The sequence below is a fragment of the Pinus tabuliformis genome, chromosome J (genome assembly GCF_031772625.1).
Source record: "Pinus tabuliformis cultivar Carrire ecotype Pingquan chromosome J, CPIR1, whole genome shotgun sequence".
Taxonomy (NCBI): Eukaryota; Viridiplantae; Streptophyta; class Pinopsida; order Pinales; family Pinaceae; genus Pinus; species Pinus tabuliformis.
The window spans coordinates 1,259,248,090-1,259,270,360 of NC_142295.1; positions in this window are offsets into that span (position 1 = coordinate 1,259,248,090).

The window sequence follows — 22,271 nt, forward strand, 5'->3', positions numbered from 1 at the left end:
TTTGATACATATTCATATTCTGAGTTCTTATTAAGCGGAGGCTTCTAGCGAATCTGGGCCCAGTAACGAGAAGTTGTACTGCTCCCTTGCGTTATAGTCTTTATATTTAGTCTTTTCTATTGATTTAATGTTCAGTCATTGGTTATTTCATTTATCGTAAAGATTTGTGATATTGGTTCATACTACTATTCAATTAGATTCAGAGTGAAGCCGTGTGACATACTTAAGTAGTGCTTTGATTGGAATGAGTAAATTAGTGTTAATAGCAGATTGTTTTTCATTTCGATTGATGTTATCATAGATCTTAGAGATCATGCTAATTAATTTCCACAGGTTGCAATATAGATCATTTGCTATTTAGAAACCATTCATTGCTATTTGTCGTTCAATTGTTGTTTGTTGTTCAATTACTGATTGTCATTCAATTGTTGTTTGTTGTTCAATTACCAATTGATGTTCAATTACTGTTGTTGTTCAATTGAGAATTGCAAGTTAACTTGGGTTGCTATAGATTAACAATGTTTTTCAATAGTTATAGTTTCTTTCCTTGATTGAGTAAGTTAGCCTTAAGTCTATTTGAACAATTCCAAGTGTGATTCTTATTTGCATTAAGTTTCAATTGATTTCGAAACAAGTTGCATAGAATTGCAGAGTATGTTAAGAGTATTTCTTCCATAGATAGTTCTTTCCAGAATTGTATGAATTGAATTGAAGAATTAGTCATTAGTGATTGCAACAATTCCTCATTAGATAACCTCTAGATTCACTACATATACTATGCTAACACTCTTGAGATAAAAAAGAATTACCTCGAGTTGACAACTAATGTAGGGATTGAGATTGCTTGTAAAAAGACATCTTTGTGAGCCAACAATGGCCAAGTGCTAGAACCAAGTTTTGGGGTCCCTTGGTGCTTATGTAAATCAATGGAAGAGGTTGATCATTTATTGGACAGTGGGGATTCAATAGTGGACCCCCCATTGCTAGGTCAACAAGGGGAGGGGGAATATGTGTTTATATTATGGTTGACAGGACATTAGAGTGTATCGTGTTCATTGGTCGGGGGTAGTGTAACTTTGTGTGGGAACCATGATAGTGGACCCCCTTTCCATATCAGTAGGGGGGGTTGAATTTAAATCTGATTCATTAGTTAATCATACTTTTGGAGCCCTAGGATAAGGGATAAGGCCAAAAATGCCAAAAAGATTGAATCCTTGCAAAAGAGCCATGAACACCAAGTTTTTTTATAATGTAAAGGTCAAAAATTATAAATGGTTGTGACCTTGGTAAGACCCACGACCACGTGATAGATGACGTGTGCTAAGATTGATGTGGCGCCACAACATGGTGACACATGGTACCAAAATTCAATTATTTGATGTGGCCAAGTGGGATGAAAATGAGTGCCATGTAGCACTCTTGAAGGACGTCATGTGTAAGGCATGACTTTGACGTGAAATGGGTGTGACATCACCCTGACAACTTCAAAGGGTGATTTATGCATTTTCCTTGGGATTTATGTCCTAGGACGGGAATTGAGTATTTGTCAATTAATGCATGGGAATCTTCATTCGGCTCTCTCAAACCCCAAAGGTTTCAATGGGAGGAATGGGCAAGAACCCCTGAGATTTTATTCCCAGGGTGATGTGACAGTGGGCAACCTGATCCACAGTTCATGCGCCATGTGTTACATGTATATAGAAAAAGGGGGGTTCTCATGAGTATGAGATGGAATGGTTGATTTGGTAGTTGGCATGACATGCATTACCCTAGCATGTGAGGTAGCGATAACTTGGGTAGCCATGTGGGCACCACGTGGAGGCCATGTTGGGTGCCACGTGGCAGTTTAGGTGACATGGAAAGGTTTAATAGGCTAATATTTAAATGGCCATAACTTTCATTCCAATAATCAGATTGAGGTAAAATTTTTATCATTAGAAAGGTCTTGAAGAGACAAACATAATAACACTATCCATTTTAAGTTTCAAAAACTTGAAAAATGTTGAAAAATTTAGACTCCATTTCCATAATTGAAATTGGAGGTTGGGTCATAATAGTAACAACCTCCTTGGATCCCTGTTATGGTCTATGGGTGGTAAGGGGGTGTTTCACACCCATCGACTGTACACATGGATCTCTTATCCTTCTACTACACATTGGTTGTATAAACAAATCTATCATTTGTTAACAACCCATCAATTGGATAAAAAATTCTATTGCCTTTTGAATATATACATGAATTTATTGTTTAATAGTCATTCCTTGCATATGATACAAATATTCAAGTCTAACAATATGTTATTCAATGCATAATTACTTAGACATATGAAATTGAATTTCAACATGCTAATTACTCTAAGAGTACTAATTAACATATATAATTAAACATAATGAACAACACAAAAATCAAATATAAAGAACATTTATCTTTCATAATTTTTCACCAACTAGCTATAGATGTTCCACCGAACCATTGATCTCATTTCTCTAAACATCTCAATATCGGGTCACCACTCAAGTAGGGCTATGAGTCCACCAAGGAAGACGCTCATGTAAAACCAACTATGGTTATACAAACAGAATCAATTAAAACTATGCTCAAGCACCAAACTCTAGAAAAAATTCAACTTCCAGTCTATTTCCCCCTACCAACCTATAAAACCTAAGGTAGTGCACCCCATCCTCTTCCTCAATAATCCTTCAAGATAAACCACTACCCTTATAAGGCTCCAACATGGGCTAAATAGTAAATCTCATAGTACTATGGCTCTAGGATTTCTAGTTACTCGAGACCCTCTAGGGACACCCCAGACCTCATGCGAGGCAATCATACCCAACAAATTCCCACTTCAAGGTTGCAAAATTACCTAAGAAAACCCAAGGATAAATAACAACAAAATTGCACATAGAATTCACGATGCTTCACTAGGTTATAGTGCTCAACAGTTGTCCAAGATCATAATGCTTTTGGTCTCTGGCAGGAACTCATGAAAAACCCCAAAAACAATGATACACCACCATGGAAAGTAAAATTTAGGTATGCATGCTTTCTTTTCTCCAAATTTCACCCAAGAAATCACCCCCATCTCAGACTAGTCATCCCTTCACTTTTGGAACTTGTGATATAACATAGAATTATGGATGAGGTGTATTCATGCCTTTATGACTTTGGGTTATATTTTATAAAGTAACTTTACGAATATTGTATTATATTTTTTCTTAGGTATAATTTCATGTTTTTAACCCCATTTATAATGAAAAAATAGAGATGGTACACAAGAGATGTTAGGAATTTTCTCTACACAAAGTGCCTTTAATTTAAAAATATCAATCACCTTGTTACGGTAGCTCAGGTAAACTTTACTTGGTCATAGATTCAATTTATTGTTGGTGGTTTTTGGGCTCTAGGATTTGAAAACTCATGGCATTTCCCATGGTATGATAATGTAATGCAGCCTATTTGGAAGCGTGATGACTCCATCAGTATATTTATAGCACATGATGTCTTCCACCACTTGTATATGTACTAGGATGGCTAGTGTACTTGTACACTACCTTGAGGATAGTTTGTTGTAAGAGTTGTTATTCATACATACATGTTGTACTGCAGTGGTGCATGGAATTACGTATAACCAGGTTTTTGAGTGGGGGAGTTATGTATAATAAAGTTGTGGAATGGCCCACTTGAATAAGCATGAGGGTGGTAGGTGTATGTTTATGCTAAGTTTTGGGGAATAATGTGAAACCTTAGGGAATTCCACCTATATTGGTGGGTGAGAGTCATTGTCATTGTCATAGGGAATAAAGGTGATGTTTGCTTACTTCTTGGCTAAGACAAAGACTTTCCTGTCCAACCTTTCATTGTTCTCCATCATTTTTTCCATGCAGACTAGGATAACCTGCTGATTTTAGATCACCCATTGAAAAACTCTTCAATAAGACTTTTATTGTGCCAATAAAAAAATGCCACTTTGATGTAAGAGGTTCATTGAGACTTGGTTGAGTTTCCTATTTTGGAAATCAATTTCCTTGCCTATCTTTCAACATGGAACCTCTTCCTTCACTAATGTTATGGTGCATCTGACAACTTTAGGAATAACACCTGCATAAATAGCCATGGATTATCTTTCTCCTTCTTGAACTTGAGTTTGTGAGGAGGAAGGTCAAAGGTCATCTTGACCCGTAGAGGGGGAAAATCTACCCCTTCTACCACCTCCACGCCCTGAATATAACTTATGTTTGGCCATTAAGGGCAAGGAGAGGGGAGTTAGAATAGTGCTAGAGAGAGAAGAGTGAATTCATAATAAAAAGGAGGGCAATGAATACTTATCCTAGTTGATCAACTCAATGGCCAGGGGACAAAACTTGGTGGACATGGGTGAAAGGGCTAAATTTTAGGGATAGGGAAGTTGATGGAGACTACTAGATGAGGGAACTTAGAAATATAGAGGTTACTACAAAGGATTAGAAAGGGGGAGGGGAAAGGATACAACCAAGAGTATAAGACTAGAAAATACTTAAAGACCAAGAGGTTGGAATGAGGGAGATCTCTATCTTTCCACTGCTTGCCATCTTCTTTCACCACTAGAATCGATCCTGTAGATCTCCCACTGAACAGGGTCTACCATAGGCCCGAGCGAAACTCCTCAGCAACAAAGGCATCCCCTTGAAGCCAAAACAACTCTGATACCAAATGTAAGTTTTAACCCTGTACATAAATTACCTGCATATGAATTCTAAAACATAGAAAATAAACAATGCGAGAGCATAACACATAAAACACATATACACAAAGACTTTCCCCTTGATCCCAAAACCAGGACTACCAGCTTGACTTTTCATTATGTTCCTTTCAATGTTACAATACATATTTATACATGCCGAAGCATCCAATACCATGGACCGAAAACCATCGCGTCCAAAACCATGGACCGAAAACCATCGTGTCTAAAACCATGTGCGAAAATCATGCACAAAACTATAGGTAGGTCCGCCCAACCTAACAAGGCGCTGCCTTGGACACCATAGAGTGGGGTTACCTGCACCCCTCAAACCCCCTGTGACTCCCCCTGCTATGCAATCGACACAACGAAGGGGGGGCTCCACCCCTCTTCTAACCCCCCAGTTAACTAAGTGGGCTAGTCATGGAAAGAATATAACACAACCCAACAGGTTACAACCAAGAGTATAAGACTAGAAAATACTTAAAGACCGAGAGGTTGGAATGAGGGCTAGAGGATTATGAAATTAAACTTGAAATTTCTGACTAAAATTGTGAAATTCAGTATAAACCAATGAAAGCTAGAATTGACTTGAGACAAAGGCATTAGATTTCTCCATGTCAGGGCTTGTCACTAATAGATTAGAGTCCATGTAATTCCAATTATTGATCCGCATACCTAAATCATGTGCGTAACAAGGACATCACTACCAAAGGAGGCCCTTCTAGCTAACATTAGGGGAATTTGGAAGTCTAAAATGGGCCTCCTAACAAAAATGTACAACCAAAATAAACTTTATAAGAACCAATAGGATTCAAGATGATGATGTCAACCATGGAGTATGATTCACCATTTTTGGAGTAAAAAAGTAAAAATATTAAAAAATAATAAAATAATAAAACTACTTTTTCAACTCATATTTTCAACTTATCTCCCTAAGGTTTTACTCAAATTTCGAGTGGGAGTACTCATTAGATAAAAAAATTAATTCCTCATCCAAGGAGCACCCATGTTGCATACTTTTGATGGACCCTTCTACAAAACAATGAGAAATACATGAAAAAACGTGATTGGAATCACATTTTTCATGTATTTCTCATTTTTCGTGTAGTAGGGTCCATCAAAAGTATGCAACATGGGTACTCCTTGGATGAGGAATCAAATTCTGCATCCAACGAGTGTTTCTACTTGAAATTTCGCTGAACCCATAAGGAAACAAGTTGAAAATACGTGTTGAAAAAAAGTTTTTTTCTTTTTTCCCTCTAAAATTTGATAATGTAATCAAATATTATTTTATTATTTCCACTATTATTTTATAATTTCCTTAGAAGGCCCATTTTAGACCTCAAAACTCCCCTAATGGCACCTAAAGCACAATGACCACCCAAAACAAATATCCCATAAATTACAAACGCAACACCAGAAAAATCAATAAGGAAAAGGAATGAACATAACACAAAGGAGTAAGTTTCTCACAGGTTGCCTTCCATGTCATAGCTTCCACCATACAAGAGACCAATTACAACTATTCCTTGTCATACTCAACTTATTTTTCCATTTCTTACCATAATTTTTTCATTATCTAGTTAATTCCAAGATAATCATCCTTGGAGAGGGTTTGAATTCCATCTCCCTATTTGGTTGTACTGCCGGAGCATCTAACCAGTGTCAAACAACCAGGAAATGAACTAAAAATGATATTACCTCTCATTCCACAACCATTTACTCTAATAATTGGATGCACCACTCCATTTGAGTAGTGTATAATGCCTCTCATTAAATTTCATGTCCCCAATAAATAATTTTGTAAAGAAGAATTCTCAATTTTGCAATTTTGGTGATTAATAAATATTTTGACATATAAGCTTAGGAAATGTGGGGTTTAGAGGAACTATTTAATTTTTGAAGGGAAAAGGGAGCCAAACATTTATAATAAAAAAAAGAAAAAGGAAAGGGGAAGCAACAATTATAAAAGGGAAAGAAGAGCCTCATTTTTACATCTTTGGCATTTCGTTTTCATATTTAGAGAGATTTCTTGAGATTCTTAGCCAAGTCAACTAGTGCTATTTAGCACAAGAAATTTCCAAGCTGGATTTATAGTTCTTCTTTAGAGAACTTCAAGTGTCACTCTAGAAGAGAAATTGTGAGAAAAATTTGGTATTTGGAGGGCCAAATTGAAGAAATATTTTAGCTTGTGCAAGTTCCAGGAGGACAAAGTTGTGGAATTCATGGCATTTAGGAGAGGTATAATTTGGATGGATTCTGGGGTTGATAATTTCCAAAATGTTTCTTCAATGGACGTCAAGTTTTCTTGGAGATTTTCAGAGATGGAGAAAATTTCTATCAGGAGTGCTATATTTCTGTCATTAGGGCCTATACAGGGGTTTTTCTCAGTCATCTACAGCACATATATTGAAGTCGATATTTTTTGTAGGAGTTGAGCTTATATTTCTTGTTCTTTTCTAGATAAGTTTTGCAGAGGATATTCCAGGAGTTGTGATGGGCCTCCAAATTAGACATAAATTAAGGCCCATCTAACCTTTCTTAGGCACATAAAGTGTTGCACAAAAAATTGTCACCTTGACATTCTGCAATTTGTGTGAGTCCATTACCACTCATACTTTCCTCCTTTGCAAGTCTTAAGCCTCAGTTCCTCATATCAAGCCTTGAAAATAAGAGAAAGCCCTCAAAAGTCTCTAAAACTCTAGTTCGGCACTTTCTCTTTGCATTACCTGCGGTCCCGCACCTAATGGTCATGTCTCCTATGCACCTGACCGATCTGTCTCTATGTTATGGGTGCGGACCCCTGTAAAAGTTAAAAGGCGCGAGTATATTCTAAAAAAACTCACTTTCAGTCATTTCTAGAAGCTTCTGGAAGGAATCTTGAGGTGGCAAGTTTGCTCCCTTAAGGTTCATGCATCCCATACCTTAAGGAGCTAACCCCTTGATGTGAGGAGCTTATCCCTTTGAAGGAGTACTCTATCCCTTCATAGGTGGACCTGTGACATCCTTCCTCTGCACTATGAAATGACGCATTGGGCTGGTTACTTGGGAGGTTGAAAGCTGAATATTTTTGAGGTGAAATGCTGCTGGAACTTAGTCTTCTTAGTTGAGTTTTTATGAGGAGAGATTACATACCTCTAGGATCTCATTTGGAGAAGTGCAAGGCTTGTCAAAGTAAAGGAAATTCCTGTTTCAGACCCCAGGAAGAGCTTGTTCAACATCAAGGCTGAAAAGGTTGTAAGGTTCTTCTACTAAAAAGTTAATACAAATAAGTTTGTTTTTCTCAATAAGCTGTTGATGTATGGTAATTATTTTATGGATTCCTTTATCACCATAATAGACATGATTTATGATATTAGCTATGTAGGTTCTATTTGATGTTTGCTTGTTTGTGATTGCAGGTTCTCAAAAGGAAACTCTTTCGAATGGTTAAAGGATGGCTGCTACAAACTAGCGTTGGACTTAAGGTAGGGTCTTAACACCTCTATAGTTTTTATTTATGAATCGCATATGTTTAGAGAAAGATAGATTTGTTTGTCTTCTTGTTGCTAGACTATCTTCTGATACTAGGGAGATTAGTCTTGTCTGCAAGATCGATTTATCCTCCGCTGGGGAATGAATTTGGTTTTTGGTTTTGCTTTGACTTGGGAAACTTGTTCTCGTTTCTGGTTTTTGATTGATGTGTGTTGGATTGGGTAGTTTTTAGAATCTGGATTATTTTTTCTTTTTCAAAGTTTTTAGGGGACCACACTTTCTCTTTATAGATAGTGTGGGCATCTCCGCACTTTTCCTTTAGTACACAGAGCGATACCGCACCTGGTTCCTCTGGAAGCCTGCAGACCTTGTAAAATGTTTTGAAAAACTTAAAATGTTTTCTTCTAGTTAATTTTAGGTTTCATTTAAGGTTTTTAGTGTCTATCCAGATCTGCATTCGTCCTGTCAAGAACCTCTTGTGAGTGAGTTCCAATGGTATTTTTGTTTTAGATGATTTTCTAGAAGTTTTGCATGCCTGGAGTGGTTTTCACTTGGTCTCTGTAGTGACTCAAAGATCAGAAGCCTGAGAAACCTTAGATTACCCTGGTGTCTTTTCGTCTTCTTGATGAGTCTGACTTGGTTGTGAAATCTGGTCTTTGCGAGAAATAGATTGATTTTTCTCCTTGCAAATCATTGAACAAACTTTGTCATAAGTTTTGAATTTCATTTTTATAAAAGAAAACATATCTGGATGTTTTTGATTGATTTGTTATTCTGAATGAATGAATCCTTAGTTTACTGAACAACTAAGTAAAACATCCTAAAAAAGAATTGAATCTTTTATACAATTAGGTTTTAGAAGTTTTTAGATCTCAAAGATTATTTTTTGTAGTTTTGAGTGTTTTCTAGAACTTGTAGATCTCTTTTGAAGAAATTGTTTTTTGTAGTTTCGAGTTTTGAAAAAGGAAAGGGATTTATTGTGGGCATAATTAGTAGGCTCATTTTGAGTTCTTATTGAAAAAGACAAAAAGTTTTTTTTTTTCATTTACATGTTGAAACAAGGATTTGTTTCTTAAAGAATTGCATTCTCAAACTCTTTCTTTTAGCTATAAATTCATTGAAAGAAAAAACGAATTGCTTATCATTTTAGGTGCATTTTTTTTTAGTGTTTTTGGAGTCGAGTCTTCACACCATCAAAGTTTCATTTCCATACCTATTGACTTAAAGAACAACCCATAAAATCAATGCTTAATTAAAATTGATCTCGTAATCTTTTTTATTTCTAGGGCTCTTATCACTAATATAGCTTAGGCTAGTATCTCGGAGTAGGGAGTAATTAACTCTCCAAGATAGTTAAAACAAACAAGTAGCTATATCTTGCGGTAGGAAATAAATCCAATTGTAATTCATACATTCTGGGAAGCTTCTCTTAAAGGATTCAATCATGAGATCATGTCCGAACCTTTGAGACAATCAAGTCTGTTTCATTGGGAAAGATAGAAGATTTGCGCGTATTATAAACGGTAAACCTCGGATTAACCATTTTCAAGGAGCCTGGGGTCACTTGTTGGTAAACCTCGGATTGATCATGTCGAGGAGCCTTCAAGGGGATTGAGCTTTGTTACTCTGCCCTTGCGCATAGGTCGGATGGTAGACTGTTCCCCAGTTGTATTTGTTGCTGTTGGTAACCTTAGTGTCCATAAACTTAAGATTATTTCCTAAGGTGACGGTGAAGGACGAGTCTCACTGTACCTAGAACAGACATCGACTAGACTCACTTGGACTCTCTGGGGGGGTTCTCTTCACTCAAGATGGTTTTGTGAAGAAACTTGTGCCAGTCTGTTTCATTAAGCAGGTTGTCGAGGTAACTGTTCCAACAACCCTTTCTGTATTAAAATTCTACGATGTTGGATTTCATCACCAACTAGTGTTTTTAGTATGGGAAGTTAGTTTTTGTGTGTGGTTTGAACTCTTAGATTTTTTAGGCGTGTGATTCAATTGTTTGTTTCTTTAGAGACTTTAGGTGGTTTTATTGAAATTTTCTTTGTTTGCGTGTGAGTAATTAAATATTTAATCGTGGTTGAATTACCAAGACAATCTCGTAGACTTCGGGGGCAACCTCCTGAGTATACACCAAGCCAGCTTGAAGGGCTACGAGCTCTTGTATCACCTAGTGACAGTAGAGTTGGATCACCGGAAGCTGGAGAGTCATCTTTAATTGTTCATCCTAATTATCAAATTCAAACAACAGAGTATATTTCTGAGCCAATTTCATTTTCCAAAGTTACTGGTAGTATTTCTCCTACCAGTGAATTAGCTAAAAAACCTGAAATTTCTGAGCCTGAAACTGAACCTGCTGCTACTCCATCTTCAGGATTGGCTTCTCCAACTTCTAGTGGTCCTGGTTCACCCAGGGTAGGAAATATCATTACCCAAAATCTTCCTTCTAGCCTCACTTCTATTGAAGAACTTGTTAGTCCAGACGAAGACGTAACTCTTCCTGAAAACCAACCAACTTTAGATCTTAGGGAGTGTGAATCAATATTCTACAATCCTTTTAGGAGTGACGCTTGGTATGTATCATTGACAAATTTTTTAGAAAACCCGGGTCTTAGTTTTTCACCACCTCGAATTCCTTTTCATCTTACACCCAGAGGTTATTATCCTCCTTTGAATATGTCGAGACGGTCATCTATGTTTTCCCAATCACCAGAAACATTTTTATATGGCGGTCCTTCTGTTCCTTCGGGGTACCAGTCACTCACTGGTACTTTTTCAGGAGCATCTCCTCAACCAATTGAACATGAGATATCAACTGGTAATAATGGAACTCAAGTGTTGAGCGCAGAAGAAATTCTTATGATGTCTGGTAGTATTCCAAATCCACAACCTCAAGGTAGTCAGTTACTGCCTGGGGGGAAACCCCAAGGTAGTCAGTTACCGCCTGGAGGGCAACCTCAAGGTAGTCAGTTACCGCCTGGGGGGCAACCTCAAGGTAGTCAATTACCACCTGGGGGGCAACCTCAAGGTAGTCAGTTACTGCCTGGGGGGCAACCTCAAGGACAGTACATACTGTTAGGACAGTACATACCTCAAGGCCAACCCCAGACTCAGTACATACCTCAAGGTCAACCCCAGTTTCAATACATACCTCAAGGTCAACCCCAGTTTTAGTACATGCCTCAGGGTTATCAACCTCAAGGTTAGTACCCAACTCAAGGTTTCCAACCACCTTCTGGTCAACCATTTGTACAAGGAGTTGGAAATGTACCGCTTAATTATCAGCCCTACGTTCAACCCGGTTATGGTCCTCCATATGCACAACCTTTTATGGGTCCATACCCTAGAATGAATATGGTGTGGGATCCATCTCAAACTCAATAGACTATCCAACCTAATGTGTAGTTATCAAGTCAACCTAGACAACCTTTGGTTTCTGGTCCAACCCAGCAACCTGTCCAACCTACTATTCAAACCTCTGCACTTGGTTTAGTTCAGCAGCCTGGGCCTAGTTCACCTCGAACTCCGCCTCAAACTGCTGCTGCAACTACTGCAGCTTCTGTTCAACCTACCACACCTATTTTTGGAGTATCGGTAGCTCCGGTTTCTACTGTTCCTGTATCAGTGCAAACTCCTCAAGCCTCTTTACCACAGTCAGGACCTACAATTCAGACTTCGGTCCAGATGCCTGCAAGACAAGCTGGTCCAAGTACGGTTGTCACAAGTCAACCGAAATTCACTTATCAACCGTACCAGGGACAGTATCAATTCGGTCCTACTGTACAAAACCCAGTTTATCAGTATCAACCGTACCCTGGCTATACTTATCAACAGCCTCAACAACCCCAGTTTGGTCCGGTTAATCCTGGTTTCCCAGGAGGTTATAACATTCCTAATGCAAATCCAATTCCAGGTTATCCTAGATATCCTCCTCCTGGGGCTGGTCTTGTTACCCAAGGTTTTCGCGACCCTAACTGTCAGTTACCATTTATTGCAACTTTGGATTTACCTAATTTGTTGCGCCTTACGAACGATCCGATTTACTATCTTCCGTATTGGCTGCCAATGCCTAATAAGTTGCCCAGTGATATCCCGAAGTTCGAGGGTAAGTCAGGAGAGGATCCGTTAAATCATGTTATGACTTATCACCTTTGGTGTGCATCTAATTCCATCATTGATGATTCAATTCGATTACGTCTTTTTCAACGAACTCTGATTGGTCTTACTGCCAAATGGTACATTGAGTTACCATGAGGCTCTTTTTATAATTTTAGTCAGTTAGCCACTTCTTTCTTAACTCATTTTCAGTTGCTTGTCAGATACGACAATGGCATGAAATTGTTAACTTCACTAAAACAATCCACATCCGCATATATTTCTGATCATATTCATGAATGGCGACGTAGACGGCATTTAGTGAAAGTTTTCATTCCGGATCAAATTTTAGCGGAATGGTTCATTAAATCATTGTTACCTAAAATCACTGAAGATGTAGCTAAGGCAGGAGTTGTTACTGAAGAGCAAGTCATTGCTGAGGTTCAGTACCTTGACCTCGTCTATACGCAGTCAGGTACTTTACATGAAAAAATCCCTGATCTTCCAAAACACGGTCAAATAACTGCAGCTCCTTTAGGGTCTCATGTCGCTGATGGTATGATTGGTTCAGTTAGTACTAAAAGCAAGAAGAAATCTTCAAAGAATTCTTCTACTATTATAAATTTACCAGATTCCCCAACAAGAGACTCTTCTGCTGAAATTCCTGCCGATATCCATGTCGTAGAATCATCTACAGCCAAATCAAAATCCAGTGGTAAAAAGAAGGGAAAGAAGAAAAACAAACAAAACTCAAAAGAGAAAACGGATAAAAATGAATCTACTGACGAAAAACGTAAACCTCACTATCCTTGTTTCATTTGTGACAAGGATCAGTTTACCAAGGACTGCCCACATCGAGTAGAGGTTTTGGAAAATCATCAAAGGTTCTCAAATGCATGTTGTCTTGAAGGATCCTTTTCCTAATCAAGATAGTAAGATGATCGGTTCTTCCTCGAATGCCTCAGAAGAACCCATTATGATGATGTCTCATGTCAGGATTGTGACGCGATCGCAAGATTATGGTAGTAAAAATCCTGTTGGTGCTAAAGAAGCAGAATCTTCTAATTCAAACCCATCAACTACAACTCCTCCTGGTTCTAATCCGCTACAGATCGATAAACCTAACCCTGACTTAGTAATCAAACCACCTGCTAAAGGTATACTTCGGAAATCAGCTTTCAATCCACATGCGAGAGCTGCTCAGAATTATAACATTGTTGAAGATTTAGCTATTTCCCCTTCAACAATGTTGGCTTTGGAAGTGCTGCAATCATGCCCAGCACAGCGTAAATTACTATTGTCTGCCATAGGAGCTATTGATATTCAGGATTCAAACCTAATAATCTTCGATTTAGAGAATAGTACACCCTGCCTACCTCATCAAATGGCTTTCCAGATTCTAGTGTTAGTCAAAAACAAATCTTGCTTTCGAACTGTGATTGATGAGGGAGCTTCTACGTGTATTATGTCGATCCAGTGTTGGAGATCGCTTGGTTCTCCTACACTCAATCAATCTCCGACAATTCTGAAGGCTTTTGATGGCCGAGGGTTCCATCCTTTTGGTATTTTGTAGGATTTACCTATAGGGGTCGAAGGCAAAACTGTAAATCTAGATGTGGAAGTGGTTGATGCCCCTCTAGATTACAACCTTCTTCTGGTTCGCAGTTGGTCTTATGCTATGACTGCTATTGTTTCATCGGTTTTTCGGCTTATCAAGTTTCCTCATAATGGAAAGATCGTTACGATAGACTAGCTGACTTATTTCTCATCCGACCCAGCCTCTTCAGATAGTATTCAGCATGTCGGTAAAACAACTATCCCTTACAAGGATGTTGGGGTAGGTTTGATTAAAGATTTTGGTTTACTAGGAACTTTTTCCTTCCCTCCTCCTAACGTATCGCCTTCTATTGCAACTATTCATATGATTTCATCGAACACTATTGCTTTTGATGATCCTTGGATCGTACCTTCTGATTCTGAGGTGGATTCATTTGATGGCGCGATGCCTTTGAGTCCCTTTGAAATTGCATATCAGGCTATACAGTCATTTTCTAACTCTTGTTCAACCGAAACTGATCCAATGAATGTGGTCCATGGGGAATCACTTTCGATATCAACCTCAGCTTCAACAACATTTTCTGATCCTGTTCATATTGATGAGCAGATTCGTGAACTTTTGTCTGTTGATGATTTACCATGGGAATATCTTCATCATCGATCTTCGTTTTTACCTGAGCTTGGTCATTTTGAAAATGATTTTTCATCTATTTTTACTACTGACTATGTCAAAGAACCACAGAATCCATTGCAACATCCTGATTCTGAGTTAAATTTGGAAAATATCTCTCGAACGGTTCCTATTGACATTTCAGTTAAACCTGGAATTATTGAAAACATTCATATAGGTGCTTCCTGTACGGACGATGAAATCCAAACTTATAAAGCCATATTTCAAGAATTCCGCAACGTGTTTGCCTGGTCATATGAAGAAATGCCAAGAATCGATCCATCAATTGTTGTCCATGAAATTAAAACTTACCCGGATGCTAAACCTGTCTGGCAACGTTTGTGTCAGATACATCCGAGAAAAGTCGTTGCTATTAAAGCTGAAGTTGAGAAATTACTTTGTGCAGGTTTCATTTAACCAATTCCTTTAACCCATTGGATATCGAATATTGTTCCTGTTAACAAAAAGCAAGGAACGATAAGAATATGTATTGATTATAGGGATATTAATCGAGCTTGTCCTAAAGACAATTATCCAACCCCCTATATTGATCAAATTATTGATGATTGTGCCGACAGTGAAATGTTCTCCTTTATGGATGGCTTTTCCAGTTACAATCAAATCAACATACTCCCTGCTAATCAACCTAAAACAGCTTTCATTTGTCCATGGGGGACATTTGCTTATTGCAAATTACCTTTTGGATTGAAGAACACTGGAGCAACTTTTCAAAGGGCTATGTCTTACGCATTTCATGACATCAAGCACATTGTGCAGCCTTATCTCTATGATTTCCCTGCCCATTCATTACGTAGAGCCGACCATCTCACTCATTTACGATCTATCTTTATGAGATGTAAGCATTATCGAATTAGGTTGAATCCACACAAATGTGTATTCTCTGTAGAAACGATTCGTTTACCAGGATTTGTCTTTTCAAAAGCTGGCATTCATGTCGATCCCTCGAAGGTTGAAGCTATCGTCAAATTACCTCCTCCTTCGACTCTTCACCAACTCCAAAGTTTGCAAGGGAAAGCAAATTTTTTACGTCGTTTCATTCCTAACTGTTAACACCCAGGTTGTTCCCTATGACTCCCAAGGGAATACGGCCGGGGTAACCACTAACCAATCTTTGGATCACAGTTTCTAGCCAAACTGTAATCAGAGAGGGCTCTCTCTTTATGATTTGTCTCTGTTATGATGGTGTTTTAGGCTAGATATTATGCTCAGGTTTTGGTTTATGTTTTGGTTGAAGGATTTCTTTCAGGTCTTATGATATAGTGTTTAGAGAGTAAAATATCATTGGGCAATGGAGTCTGGAGTTGTGAAATGTTTTGATATGCAGGATTGATGGTGTTCTAACTGCAGGGCCAATATTGTATTTCAGACAAACAAATTTAGCTTAAATGGTGATGTATGTCAACCAACAGAAAGCAATTAAGAATTCTCTATTGAGCTGGTGAGGTGAAAGTGAAACACGCTGCACAGGAGCAAACTTGAATTCCTGTGACAAAGGCCACTGTGAAAGATGTATTCTGAAAGTGCAGCAGTTAAGAATTACACTTATCAAGATTGCATCTGGAGAAAACATTCATTAACAACGCAGATTGAACTTAGGGTATTCATTGAATAAATCCTAAAGTTATTCTTTTTCCTTGTTGCTAAATATTTAAAGTTAGATAACATATGGATTTTAACAAACAAAATACATAACAGAGAGGGTTACAGAGACTTATTGCATGGTGTAATACACAGGAATCCAGCAGTTTCCAACAGACACCAGTAAGCATTCAACACTTCAGAGATCCGAGAAATTCCATCACTTTCTTTATTAACTTCTGAAAGGATTACAGCATAAGACCTTCTTCAGGAGAAATCAACAACAACCCTTGCAATCTCATGCGAAGGGGACTTTATAGGAACGCTTATACAAAATATCTCAGGCATTGAGTCATCTGAGAGAGAAATATCTTCATTACTTCGTTCAGAAAGTAGACAAGAAGTTATTACAACTTTGAATGCAGCATAAATGCTCTTTATGTCTGTCAGAGGATAATTTTGACCTTTGGAGGTCATTGAGTCGGTTGAGCCGCTTTGCTTTAACGCTGAATAATGTGTCTTTATTTCTTGCTGCGCTGTATTTTCTCGGCCCTGCCACCTGTAGTTTTCTATTTCTGCTTTGTTGGCCGATACATCTGCTGAGTTGGCTCAGCTTTAATCCACAATGCATGCTGATTTTTGCTAAACTGTGCTTTACATAACAATTTATATTTTAAAAACAAAATTTGGGTGAATGCCTCTCTGTTTATAAAATTTTCTGTATTGCATTTGTCCACCAGTCCTGCGTAGGGAGTTGATGCCTGAGAATTGCATCCATAGTCTCCTCTGCCTCTGTATATTTGAAGAAATTTGGAGCCACCCCAAACAGGTGATTGATCTCATTCATTATAAAAAATAGATTCTCTACTCTGTTATAGAGAGTCTGTCCTGTGGCTGGCCCTGTTTCTTCTGAGGTGCTGGGCTTCTCATTGATCTGACTAGTGGCAAATGTGTTGACCCTTTTGGCATACTGGTCATGTGTGAACAATCTCCCTGCGCTGTTCAGTAAGCTACAGAGTCCTCTGTTTTCTAACACCTGAAACTTTTCCAAAAACTTGTTCACCTCAGTCTGCATATCCTGGGTTCTTCTTTCCAATGTCTGCACTAAGTTTCTCAGTGTGAGAACCCTTTTGACCATTTGGATAGTCTCAGTTCTGTTTGTAATTCCCATGGTAGCTAACTGAGAACTTGTTTTATGGTTAAGTACATTGATCATTCTGGTGGCCACTTCAGGCATATTGCTCAATAAAGCTCTTGATCTGTGAACCTCCTTCTGTGCCTTTGGGATGAGCTCTAATTGCTCATGGATTGTCTCAATATATGGCCATTGCTCATTGATAGATTGACCAATGTTAGCCCACAGCACTATTTTAAGCTCAGCCACCACCTTATCTAACTTGAGCTCATTCTCTAGCTCTTTGATCTTGTCTTTGAGGGCTTTGATTTCCCTGCCCTTTTCTGCCACTTCTCTCTTTGATTTATCATGTCTGTCATTTACCTTGGCCAACTTTTCCCTGGTCTCATTTAACTCTGTCATTTGAGCTTCCAGGATTTGGATTTCATTCTTCAGCTTTTGCATATCCAGGCTTTGGGCCTGCTCTGTAGTTGTTGGCGCTGCTGAAGTAGATGTTGCTGTCTGTTCAGTCTGTTGAGGAGGAGGAGCAGTGATAGGAGCAGTTTCCTCAAGATTGATGATCTGAGGAGGAGGCTGTGAGGTCTGACCCTCTTCTCTTTGTTTCAATGCTACTTGCAGGGCCACTTGTGTAGCCTCAGATTCTCCCAATTTCTCTTGTGCTTGCATAAGCTGTTTATAAATGGAAATCAACAAGGTTGTGGTATCCTGGTCATGCCTTTGTTGGGCTACCTCATCTGTCTGAGGGTGAATGGTAGTTGGGAGTTTGATTTTCTTCCTCAAGGCGGCCATGTCAGCATCCCTCAACTTCAAGATTTCCTGTATTCCTGAAATATCTTTGGGATCATGCCCAATTTCAATGATTATGTCTTCCAAGGACCTTATTCTGTTGTCCTTCGCCTGGGATGATGTTGTTATAGACATTATTGTGCCTCGCAACATGGAGCATGAAATGTCAATAAATACAGGGATCCTCAGTCCCTAAACATGTTGTTCTTACCCCTAAAAGAACAAGGTCATCAAACAACAGCACTTCCAATCAGTTCTCCACCTGAAAACACTTCAAAACAGGCTAATTTTGGATCATGTCAGCTGCTCCACTGAGCATCTGCGCTGGAATGCAACTGCTCCTCCTTGTACCTGCGCTGGAAGTCAAATCTAATGAAGGCTACCTGCGCTGGGCGAGATTGGCCAAGTGGCACAGTCATTCTGCAAAGTGTCAACTGCCCAGGAAGCTTCCAAACTGACACTTGGTTCATGAGATTCGCCCTGTGATGAGTAAGAGGTACTTGATCACCATGTGTAAGCAAGGATCTCCAAGTGGACTCAAGAACTGAAGATTAACTGAAGAGGGAGAGGACACTAGTTAGCTCTATGCCAGCCTCAAGCTAACTCATCCTCTCTTCTTCTCTCCTATATATAGAGCTCTTCTATGAGGTCTAAGGAGGCTGGAATTTTGTGTAAAGCAAGGAGGTGCTGTTGGTTTACAGTTAGAGCTATTGGGTGATTGTTTTACTAGAGGTGAAGAGGAGAGTTCTTGCTGCTGGGGAGGTGCTGCTGGATTGGAGCCATCAATGGTTGTAACCTTCTCAGAACCCTGTTACTTCTATCAATAAAGTTTTGCATGTTCTCCTATATACTTGTATTACATTGATGTATTGTATTTACTTGTATATTTGATTCACTCTAATCCATGCATCTGTTATGAGTACATGTATCTTGTAGTTTCCTCTCTTGTTCTGTGCAGGATCTGTGTGTAGCTAGACCGGCAAAGAGAGCAAGGAGCTGGGAACAAGAGACAAAGAGAGAGGATAAGGATCGACTAAGCGAAAGACACCAGGTTGGTTAATCTTTTCTTCCTTCTCTCTATACTTTCATAAAGGAAAATATCAAAGCTTTACTTTCAGTTGTTGCTAAAGACTGTCACCTTTAGAGTAGGGATAGGGTCATCCGAGTCGGATACTTTTCCCCACAACAAACTGGCGACTCCGCTGGGGAGCCTAGTATCTTGTTGGTGTTTGTAGTATTTTGCTATTCATTTCTTGAAGAAAAGAGTACCAAATCGAAAAGCTTTTGACTATATCAAAAGCGAAGTAGAGGGACTGTTACTCTTGCTCATTTGCTGAGCAAATTCAAGATTTGAAGAGCTTATCTACAAAATACTCTTTACTCTTTGTGATAGATCTTCATCCTCTTGATCATCCCTTAGCCTGTACTTGACCTATAGCTTTTTATTTCAGCAAAAACAGTGCATTTTTGAGCTTTTTATGACCCGAAAAACTTTGTAGACGCAACTCTCGTGTCCCAGAGCAGGCTGTCCACAGGCAGTCTACATTACAGCGTAGGTGCTCCCTTCGGGAACTGCACTGAGAGTCAAACTGACAGACCAGAGCCTGCGCTGGTCCAGTTAGCCTTTGTCTTGCTCAGTTTTCCCATTGTGTCTTGGCCCTGTTTTCACTGATTTTTTGCTGATTGCTTGCTGGTCATTGTATTTGCTGTAAACCCTTCTCCTTGACATTATTCCGCTTCAGTTGTGTGATGAAACTGTGAATGTTCTTTCAGTATTTCTTGTTTCAGTTACAGTTTCCCATTGTGAAAAGCGAACCAGTATAGCTGTGACCTCTTAGATCCTGAACTGTAAAAGTGTCTTTGTGATCTTAAGAGCTAGTTTTATTACTGTTCATGGCTGTTTGAGTTTGTTTGTTTTTCATATTATGGTTTGAATTCATATATTTTTAGTGTTGAAACAAGTACCTGTAAGGTGTCTTTTCATTTTAGACGAAACTTGTTTGTTTACGCTTCAAATTGAATTCGAAAATTATACAACAATTTCCTTTTGTCTACATTAACATTAAGGGAAAAGAAAAGAAATACATGCATCTTGCATTTGCATTTTTGATAAGTTTGTGTGTCTGATCTAGGAGAAAGTGCATTAGTTTGTGCTTTGTGCTCTGTGTGGAAAGATATTGTTTTTCTCTCCCCTCAGTAGTTAGGATTTTCAAAGCTAAAAAGATTGTAAAAGCTTGCTTATCATTTTAGCTGCATTTAGGAATTTGTACCAATACATCTCGTGGTGATCCTGAAAGACAAACTGATAAACAAGATCAACTTAAAATATATTGAATGAATCTAAAAACGCATTGTAACATAATGCTCACAATAGAGGTCTAGGTAGAGACGTGTTCCGGCGTCGTTAAACGTAGTGACTGTCGATCTCTACGAAGGTGGGTGATTCCTCCTGAGGGACGATAGCACTAATACGGACTTGAGCTCCTGCGTACCATCGCGTATATTGGGAGACCCCTATAGGCAATTATCCTTTATCCTTAGGAAGCCGTGTCGACCGCCCTACTGATCGCGATGCAGTGAACACAGCATTCACGAAGATCGACCACCCGTACCGTAAAACGTATTCTGTGGTTTCGCGAAAGGTTTGGCACACCCTCTGCCTAGATCTCCAGAGCAGTTTCTTTTGGCCCTTTTCAAACTCTATAACTGAAAAGGTCCAACCGAGCATTTGTCACTTCGGGCTCGTTAATACATCGAAGGCGACTAGAGTCATCTTTAGCTTTTTCTCGACTCTTAAAACATGAAAAAGCAAAGTTGTGTCTAAAAGCGTCTAATAAAATTCATTCAATACGAAAACATAATTCCCCTTTTGTATTTTAGTTGATCAAGTAATCCGCAACCGTGGAGGAAAGTCAATTAAAACTCCGTCGTTCGGGGAGACTTGCGAGTCAACTGCCTTTGTCTCTGGAAACGAGAGTAGTACGGACGAAGCGAACTCGCTGGACCAGGTCAAAATCTCCTTTTAAAGTTAGAACGGAAGTTCCAACAACATCTGAGATTCTGGTCACTCCCAATATTTCTGGAATCCTTGCCTCTATTGAAGAAGTTCAACAGCAACAGAAGGACAGTTGTACTGATCCTAGTCTGAAAACAAGTACTTGCGTAACTGAACCAGTTCCATCTGAAACCGGTCCACAGAGTCTTGTTGGTCAAACAACTGTCGCTATCGAAGCAACCCCTTCTTCGGCACCAGAAATATTTTACGGACCTGACGGTCTTCCTCTTCCTCCTGGTCTGATTGCAATAGAGGAAATCGTAGAGGACTAGCAAGCAAATACTCCAACTTGTTTTGGAGTAGGTACCACTCTTTTTCCTTCTGCATCAGAAGTTTGTCCATTGCCACAGGAAGTTCCTGTAGAATCGATAGGCAGTTTATTGGATAGACTTAAAATGTCTGAACAACCGTCGACATCTAGAACTGTGCCAAATGACACAGCAATAGCAGAAGCTCCTGCTGTCACTCCAACGATGTTTGCCAGCATACCATCTGTCCCAACTAGTTCTCATCAACTAGAAGGAGTCCACCCAGGGACTATTATGACAACTTGGTCTGTTCCAGTTTGTTCTTCCGGTATAATACCCGGTAATTCTTATGTTGAAACTAGACAAATTGATCCCTTTGGGAATCAGTTTAGGCCATCCAGTCCTCAAAGGCAATCTATACCCTTGAGCTCCGGATTGTTACCGTATGGGGGGCAATATGCCCTTTCACTTCCTCTTCCGGGAGGATACCCATACGGCAGTTTTCAACCACATTCAAGTTTAGCTGAAGTAACGACGAGTGGTTGGGTACCTATGTTACCCCAACAACCAAAAGTTGTATATTCCATGCAACAATGTGTACCTATGTCTAGTATCCCGACGACACCAGCAATTGTAACCGTGTCGCAAGTTCAGTCGATGCCTGTTGTATGTCAACCCCAAGTTGTAATGCAACAGCCAATTGACCCTGCAACACAACCACAATCGCCAACTGCCGGGATGACACAGATACAAACGGGAACCATAACCCCGCATCTTGGTCCGTCGGTTAGTGTCGCACAACAAAACATGGCTTCACAACCATGGATGGTGCAATACCAACAACTTCAGTTTCAACAGGTGTACCAGGGATCTGAGCAACAGATCTTTGCAAATAGTGGGCAACCCTATATTCAGAATGGGTTAAACC